Raw genomic sequence first — 9,754 nt, 5'->3', positions numbered from 1 at the left:
CCCTACAATAAAGAAGCATTCACTACCAAACGTTAAAAATAAAAATGCATCATCTAGGATAGCATCGCCGAATGCAAATCTGGAATTAACGTGGTGTCGGCCAAATATCACAACTAGCTTTAGAGTCTCGACTCTAAGAGAGCCCCTGAATAGTTGGTATTTTGGTTTACTCTTTACTCGACTGCACACGACCAGGCCAATTAACTAACTGCCGTGAACCTATTTATATTTTGGGCAGGCAAAGGCGGGCGGATTTTATTAAACGTGCCCGCACTGGAAGATCGAACCAGCGACCTATGGATTGCAAATACATTGTGCTTAACCAATGACAACTATGGCAGCGTGTGTTACATGTAAACAATTATATTCTAAGGCGTCGTGTTAGTTCATGAAACAATAAGACCGATTAGTAATGGGAATAATAGGTACATTTAATGTTTGCTTCAACACGTGGCGCATTTGTATGGGGCACAAATTTGCCACCCAAAGCGTCACAAATTTTTTTTGTCGGCAAGAAATTATTCTTGGCGGGTAGAATAGACTCTGGTGTCTCAGCCTCCTGCTGGCCCGAGGTTGCTGAAATCGGGGCACCCGAAACACGGACAGCAGTGTTACGGAGTGCAAACGACGCTGGCTCTAAACATTGCAAGCAGACGACAAGTCGACTGCGACCGCAAAGAGCAGTACACATTGTACAACATACTCGAGCTGCCACGGTGCTTAGCATTCTGACAGGGCTACTCTGTTGTACAAACACGCAGGCAGGCAGACGCTTTACTTTTTGTTTCTGGCTCTCAGTTTCTGTTGTTGTAGTTCCTGTTGTTGTTTTACTGTTGACCCGGGCGTGTAAACATTCACCATAGCCGATGCACACGCAGATAGGGGGGGGGGGATTCCAATGACGTCACCGTGCTAATTCGGGGCCGCTATTCGACCAATTGATGCACTGTTTCAGTTGGTGTCGTTTTAGTGTTTGTTTTGTTTTTCGTAAAAAAATTCTATGTCTAGTTTCCAAAATGTTTTGCCTTACTAGCCCAAGTTAAAAATTTGAATATAATTAGCATGAATCGAAAACCATTGATTGCCATTCGATCGTGAGCCCTATTGATCGATGGTAATTGAAAGAAAAACCAACAACAGTGTATCGCTACACCACGCTGATGTAACCAACAGTGAGTCGAGTCAAGGCCACCGCCACTCCGCGTGTCTATAATTTGTCCCCGTATATCCCTAGAAGGGGGTGGAGGTGGATCAATGGCGCAATGCTTAGCGCCCAGGGCTAACGTCCAGTTGCCGGTCCTGGGTCCCACCCGTTCCGTCGACAACCCGCACCAGCCGGCTTGGTAAAACGCGGTCAAACAAACCTCGTAATGCCACGCGGCGTGGAGAGAGACCATCTCGCAGTGGACTGACAACGGTCTGTAAATTGTCATGAATAACGATTATTTACGACAAATTATTACATTCCTATATAGCCTGAACGAACCGAACATGGTTGTCGCAGCGATTCACGCTCCAAAACCCATCGACGTCTCGTAAATGCGCTCGACAAGGTTAGTTGATTTTACTTTATTAGACAAACAAAACAAATATGTATATAATGAAACGAGATAAGACCGCGGTTACTAGTGGACATGGATGATGCGATCAGTTTGGCTCGTGTCTACCGGTATGTGTCTGTTGTGTGCGAAGAGGCTCGCTTAACACACTGCACTCCTAACCCCGAAGACTTTGCTCCATTCCTATGCTTTACTTTCCATTGGTGGCTAAGGGCACTGTGGTAGCGAGATGTTAACTACCTCGCCTGCTATACGGGAGGTCGTCGGTTCGATCCCGACCCTGACGCCTGCTGCTGCTATATATTTGGAGTTTACGTGTCCTCTCTGTGCTTGCGTGTATTTTTCCCCGGGTCCTCCGGGTTTTCCCTCCACATTTAGAATCGATGTGCATTCAGAGTATTAGGCTGCTATACTTTTCCACATGATACATCACTTAATTGGGATATCATTTGTGGCCAGGTCGCCTCTGAAAAAAGAGCTATAAAGCTCAGTGGGCCTTACCCGGTTAAAAAAAAAATGTATAGTCTGGTTTAGAGTGACATCCGAATATTTTCTCAGCCCCCACCTTGATCGGTTCAGCCTTTTAATTGAGCACGTGTCGCCTCGCGTGTGCGCACTGGTGAGATGAAAGCGGTTGGGCGTGGTTGCTGCCCACTACAAATTGCGTGTCATTCTGGCCTCAATAGTCGGTCGCTTAAAATATTTGTCTCATAACGAAAGTAAGTGGGTATTTTTAAGTGTTAAAAATATATATATGTGTGTGTGTGTGTTCTGCGGTATGAGTGTGGTGGCGGCAGTGAGCAATGGTGAGCTGCGAACCTGGCGACACGAGTTCGATCCCTGGTCACGGCCAACATCAATAGCGTGCCACTTGAATCACAACATGTTTTCATAGCTGTCACCCCATACGGTTTACTCCGTATTCTTGTACTGTGCAGGGAAATTGAGTGTTCAGGTTTATACGGCGTACAGCCGTTTCACTACGAGCACAAAAGTGTGTCTATTTGTTTGTGTTTCTCCCTTGTGATGGGACTTCGTAGACTGAGATGTGTAAGAGGCACGGGGTGACCAATAAGGTCTGAATTGGTCTTTAATAAGCTCGGCGCTGATAAGGGGTTGACAGGTATGTGTTCTGAGCCTGTGCAAGGTGGCCTCTCCCTGAATTGAATTCCGTGCGTACTCCTGCGAGCGTGTGAACATCAGCCCTGGTGGGGCAAAGGCGGGTCACGCCGCCCTCTATCTCCACGTCGCCGGCGCTTCGGTCTCAGTGCGTGCTCAGTGAGACGACACTTTCTCTCAAGCAACAGCCGCTGGAGATAGATTCGTGAGTGGCCTTGTGTCTGCGCTGCGGGGTTTAGCGCACCGAGTCACGCGCCCATAGCGACCCGAGCTCGATTACCGCTCACGACGCACTCACAAGAGGCGAACGCGTGGGCCGGTCTTGGGCCTCCCCCCTAGATCGACTTAGCCTTAAATTAGTGCAACAATAACCCGGTTTGCGTCGGGGATGCGTTCCTGAAATGTGCGAACAAGTGTTGAAAGGACGAGAGGCGACGGCTAAAAAGCGACGTAAATCGGGTAGTGCAGTGACGACGTATTTGCAAAACGACATAACAGGATGATACGTAGACCGGGGTATTACTGTACTTGCTACGGTGTGTAAACGTCAGCACTGGGGAAACAAAGGCGGCCGGGCGCGGTGTTGACCATCCACTTCCCTTGTGTGCCGTGCCGGCCTTCATAGGTGCTCGTGAACAGCAACTTTCCCCAACAGTCAAACACTTCACGGGGGTGCTGCGTAGAATACGCACAGCTGAGGCACACCGCAGAACGGTGAGAGGTAACCACGACTTGGAATCGGCGTGGGGGGGGGGGTGGTGCTTCATCCAGCAGTGGAGTGATCACGGCCGCTGATGCGGACGATGATTTATGAACCTACAAGAACTGTCATTGGTCAGACGACATGGGGACAGAACCGTGGCAGATATGCCCATGACTTGAGGTGGCTGGGGGGGGTGGGAGACTTATCCAGCTGTGGATTGATGTAACCGCTGATGATGATGATGAGCCTGCAGGAACTATCTGTCGATGACGAGGTTCCCCGTAGTGACCGCCTTTTGCATATGTTAACCATTAGCCTCGCCTCGGCTGCCTCCCCCGCCGCCCACCCCCATAGCGAACCCACAGAGCGCCGGACGCATTCCTGAGCGCTGATCACTCGTGGATGCCTCCTCCTCCTTCTCTCCCCTTACTCTCTATCATTCTTCTCTCTCTTTTTTTTTACGATCAGTGGAAACAAGAAGATGCTCGGTGTAGTCGGCACTTTGCTTCGTTCATCATTTCGTTTTCTTTTCCAATGCTTTACTTAATGTGCCCCCCCCCCTTTTTCAACGAAATATTTAACAAAAGATTTCACGCTCTGCTCTCCTCCTCCTTCCTCTCTCCCCTTCTCCTCTCTCCTTCTTTTCTCTCTCATTCTTCTCTCTCATTCTCTCCTCTCTCCTTCTTCTTCCCGTGGTGCGCCGCTGACGTCAGGGCCGGGTGACGTGAGCACGGCAGGAGCGCTGCTCGCGCGCGTTCGTGTCCCAACCCGCACGCCCACCGACCCCCCCCCCGCTCCTTTCAAAGACACAGATCCCACGAATAGTCTGTGACAGACTGTTGGGGCAAGTGCTGTTAGCGATGAACAACTATGAAGGCCGGCACCGGCACACGAGCGGGTGGGTGGGTGGCCAGCACCACGCCCGGCCGCCTTTGTCTCTAGGGTGGCGATGTGTACACGCCGCAACACAGACTCATTTTGAGTCTGGGCCAGGACCGGTTCTGGCTCAGCCAGCGGGAATCGAACTCGGATGGCCGGGTTCGTAGCGCAGTGCTCTTACCACTGCAGAACCTACCTAACCACTTATCACGCACAGATCCCCTGTCCATCTTCTCTCCTTTCTTCGATACTCATCCATCTCCACACCCTCCAAACCCCATCACCTCCAGACCCACCTAACCACCGCACACAGATACCACTTCCCATACTATGTTTAACCATCGTACCGCAGGTCGTAACACTTATATTCCTGATTTTATTCTTGTAGCAATTAATTTTGGAATTCCCTCTCATAGTATATATTTTTTTTACACGTGTCAAATTACCCTGCCGATTAAAATCAACGTATGAACTCACAGCTGTTACAACTTTAATGGTGCTCTTTGTTGCTGGCCGCTTGGCGTTTATGGACCCTTGGACATGTGCACAACAAACTGTGATTTGAAACAAAACAAAATCACACCCCACTACTCTCGCTTCATTCCTTCCTTCTAATCTAATCCCTGACTCCTAGACAAAGATTCTCAGGCTGTTGAAGCAACGTGCTGTTCGTGAGCACCTGTGAATGTCGGAACGGCGCCCGATGGGTCAGGATAGTGCAGTTAGGAACAAACAAAAAACGCGCCGGGTCACCCTTCTTTTTAGACATATCACCAGGTACGGGACTCATTTAAGGCCGAGTCGACCAAAGGGAGGTCCAGAGCCAGTTCAAATATTCGCCATCGATGTGAAGCGTGAACAGGAATTTCTGCCTCAGGTCGCACGGGTTCGTCACCAATCTCTACGCCACTGCTCATGACAAACCCAGCCACCCACCCACCGACCCACCCCTCCCCTCCTCCTATACCCCCCCAGCTCCCCTCCCCCACCTGCCACGAGACCCACACAACACCCACCTAACCTCACCCATCACAGTCCATCCTCGCTGCCCGTCAGCAACGTGCCCCGAGACGCCCAGACGCCGAGACCAAACACGCAAGTCGGAAGCGCCAACTCCATATATGGTGCACGAGGAAAAGGGAGAGTTTCAGGGCGGGGGCTCGTGAATGCTATGCGATGTCCTTTGGGCGCAATCGTACGTAATGATGGCCGTACTGGTCAGCAGTAGGTAATGATAGCTGTAATGGTACTGATGAGTCCTAATGAGGATGAAACCGGAATATACCGCAAAGCCGTGTGGTCTTTCTGCTTGAAATTGTTTTTAAGTCGGACTATTTGCTCTTTTGAGCTGCGTGCGAGGTACGCGCAAGAATGGGTGATGTCATCCCGACATAAAAAAAACCGCACGCTGGGGCTCCCGTTACGCGTCGCTTCGATAGACGCCTCCTCCTTCTGCTTCGCGTGGACATCATCAAAGGGAGTGGTATGTCAGTGAAAGGTGGCCGGGGAAGCGGCCGCCAACCTTAGCGGAAAGAGTGAGCAAACTGAGCATTCCTGCACCTTTCCGCGTGTGTAGCAGCAGTGCCGGCGGCCCTGCCACGGTAAATAGCGACACGGAACGGATCGAACGCACGCGCACGTCTTTCAGCGCAACGTTCGAGATTGTTGTCTGAGATTCTTTGCCGAGGCGTCATCGGTATAGGCCGTGAGATAGAATTTCCTGTCGAGATAAATTATTCTCTCGCCTAGTCCTGCTCCTGTATGTCGATGAAGTAAAGTGGGACGACGTAAACATAAATAAGTCAATTCACGTAGATATGAACATAGTTTATTGACAATGTAAATGAAAAAAAAATCTACAGGGATGGATGGTCTATCGGCTAATTGATGAACGCATCGCTACGCGGTCCAGAGTTTATTCCATCTCACCCTTGCCGCACGTGAACTGCAACTGGCATGCAGTGCTGAAATGAGATATTGAACAGTCAAAAAACACTGCCTGAAAAATAAAAATCAAATCCTTGTCGAGTGTGTTTAGTGGTTTGTTATCGTGTACCACTGCCAACGAGGTATCATAAAATTTGTTGAATAGGATTTAGTGGCCATTCGAACTATTAAAAACGGGGTGTTTTTCTCTCTCCAGAAATTGGCGCTGATGCTGATGGTGGTGACTTCATGTCAACAGTACTTGCGTGATCATAAAATATTTCCCGTAGAGTTGTGTCATCTGCTAATAATCCATAACCTCACACAATAAAAAGCTGAAACTTCTGTTTAGGAAAAAAAAGAGAAGTTACTTATGATTGTTGAATTTGTTTTTACGCAATTTCTTTTGTTGGCACGAATTTTTCTGTTCACGGGCGATTACGAATATATCGATGTGACTTTTGTGCGTATGTTTTAATCACATGCGTATCCCCTTAAATCTCACAACCTGTTAGGCTGACGTCACTGTATGCAACACATTTAGTCGGGTCCCTGATCAGTCTCGTTCAGCGGATTAGTAACTCGAATGGCCTCTCAGGAATGTCACAAACTGAAGCTATTTGAAGGCAAAACAATATGTAGCAGAAAAAAATATATAAGCTGAGATAATTCTCTATTATTATTTTTATTTTCTGTGACCACGGGGAAGACGGTTTATTATCATTATCTGCGTCACTGTCCAGTGAGCCAGGTGCCATGGTACGAGGGCAGTGGTGTTTTTCTCTCTCCTTTTTAAAGTCACACTGAACAAAGTTCAGCCAGACGCAGTAACTGAACGCGGCTATTGTGGAAACGCCTGACGAGCGCTATTGTACGCACGCCGAGGAGGTTGTTGTGGACGACGCGATATGAGGAACCTCGCTGTTTAAGGTCACTCCTGGCGTGTTTCGCCAACCGCTGACGTGGCTTGTCGCGTTACGCGTGGGCATTTACTGACGCGTTGAGGGTTTCCCCCAAGGCCGTGTAGGTCCGTGGGTGGCAATTTCACACGCGCCTCATCGAATGGCCCTGATCAGCCAAATGCGAGGCGCACAGACGTTGGTGGGGTCATCACAGTGCATACACGGTGCGATTACTGATCTAGCTGAACTGGAGCTCAACAGCAGCTGACTAACACGTGTTTGATACACAGTGGTCATCCATCCAAGCAGTATCCATACTTAACCCCGCTTAGCTTCCGAGATCTGACGAGAGTGGCTGAATTACGGGTGATTCGTCAAAGCTCTTTGATTTTCAGAGACCTTTTTCCAAAGCCGAGACGCTGCCGTGGTTGTAATTGTGAGCGCGTCGAACTTGCAATCCAGAAGTCGTCGCCGGCTCGTTCTTTCCGACGCGGAAGTTGAAACAAATGGCCAAGTGTCCTAAACTACCCATCCCGCATGCCTCGGTATTGCCTCTGGAAGCTCTCTGTCGGGAGGAGACTCCCTCTCTCTGTCTGTGGCGGAGGCCCTTTCGCCAGCAGCGGTGTGAGCAAGCAATGGCAGGGCTGCACCTTTTCTTTTACCTTGAATTGGGCTCGCTCGGAATCTCTGTGGGAAATGACCTGACGAGGCTTCAGTCCCTTGTCTCACCGGAGCGCGAACGTGTTGATGCTTATTCATATTCTTAGTTTTTTTCAGTAAAGTCACGTAGGTAAAAATTTAAAATTAAAATTAATAAAAGTAAAATAAAAATAAAATAAAAAAACCTCCACCTGAAGACGGAAGCTTGTGTTGCCTCCGAAACGTATCGTTTTTTTTATTTTACTTTAATGAATTTTAATTTTTTACCTACGTGACTTTAACGAAAAAACCTAAGAATACTAATCCTTGCTGTCACGAAAGCTTCAAATCTAGAAGTGTTGATGCTTTTAACGCGCGCACAGCACCGACACGCACGGACAACGGAGTCACACCACAGAGACCCCCGTTTTGCTAAATTCCATTTCGTCTGGACCCCCCCCCCCCCCACGGCGCGGAGAAGATTGGCATTTATTTTCGGTCGCGGTCTACCAGGTGTGTTTAATGTGTACCGACGCTAAATTAGCATTTCAATGGGAAGATTGGCCCCTGGAATGGAAACACGCTCCGCGGGAGGCCTTCAATTCAGAGTTCGAAAAAACAACTTAGCTGCTGCATAGCGAGCATACTTGGCAATAAACATTAACTGACTAAAATCGCGGCATGTCGTGCATTTCTCTAGTTAACAATTAACGTCATTAGGTCATCGCAAACTTACTTTCAGAAAGCCAATCCGAGGCGTTCAACCTGCGGACACTGGGAAATATTGGTCAGTCTACATGCGGCATTTCGTACAGACGACGACGCTATGATTTATAATTTAACAAAAGCATCTTTCAATGAAGACTCTCCTTATGCCACTTCAGCCCAAGGCGGGTTGTTTGGTGGTGGTGGCTTTAACGACACATTTATATTTACGCGACAGAACCCCCCAAAAAAACTGTATTATGGATGATATCGGTTGCGAAAACCTACGTGTTAAACTTGTTTAACCATACTTCACCACGCTGGTCAGTGCTGGTTGGATGAAGGTACCGATTCAGATATCACCCGCCGAAAATGTAACTCCCTGTTGGCCATAATCATCGCGCGCTCACCATTTGCGTCAACTCGGAGCGCCATATCGAGGGTTCAAATGCGTTCAGAGGGTAGGAGGGGAAGGGGGGAAGGGGTCCAATATGCGTGCCACGGTTGTTGTTTTAAACCGGCGCTAAAACCAGGTGGTAAGTGGACGTGCGAGGTGATACTAGACCTTGTTCGTACGTTTAACTCCACTTGACGCGACGCCTCTGCAATGCGTGCCCATCCTGTTTAAACTTAGCCCCCACTGCAAGATCGCGTTCCCTATCGGCCCGGGCAATGTGCTAATTTCTTTTTTACTACCTTAGTTACCGCACCCCGCCGCAAACATCATCACTCACCGAAACTAAAAATAAGCCCCCCATTTAAGTCGTATTTGTTTAACGTGTTAAAATACGTCGCAGAACCGTCCGCCCTGCTGTTTCGTAAGAATAAGAAATAAGGGGGGGGGGCGAAGGAAGCGATTGCGATTTGGCCGCCGTCGCCCTAAAAAAATAAATTTTCCACTCCCCAATATTTTTTTCCTCGGTCTTCCAAAAAATAAAAATATTCCAAGCACGGCGCACGGGCGCCGCCACTCCAAGCCAGCCCACGCTTCTCTCGTCATCAACACCTGCGCGTCCAGCCGTGTGGGGGCCATGTGGGGTGGCGTGGAGCGGTGGGAGAGGGGGGGGGACCCCTCAACTTCACTTGCCCGAGATTTCCTCCCGTTTCGATTGGCATGGGCTCCGAGCGAGTTACTCAACTCGCCAACAAACTTTGAGAGAGGCCAGACAGCAGATCGCGGGGAAAGCGAGACGGACGGACGGTGGAGATTGGGGAGGGGGCAGATGAGGAAGGGAGGAAGGGAGGGGAGAGGAGTGTGAGAAGGGTTGATGGTTGTGGTGGGGGAGGGAGGGAGGGAGGGATGGAGGGGAGGAACGGAGGGA

Source organism: Lampetra planeri, chromosome 18 (assembly GCF_965212315.1).
Source record: "Lampetra planeri chromosome 18, kcLamPlan1.2.h2, whole genome shotgun sequence".
Taxonomy (NCBI): Eukaryota; Metazoa; Chordata; class Hyperoartia; order Petromyzontiformes; family Petromyzontidae; genus Lampetra; species Lampetra planeri.
This window is presented reverse-complemented; position numbering follows the sequence as displayed.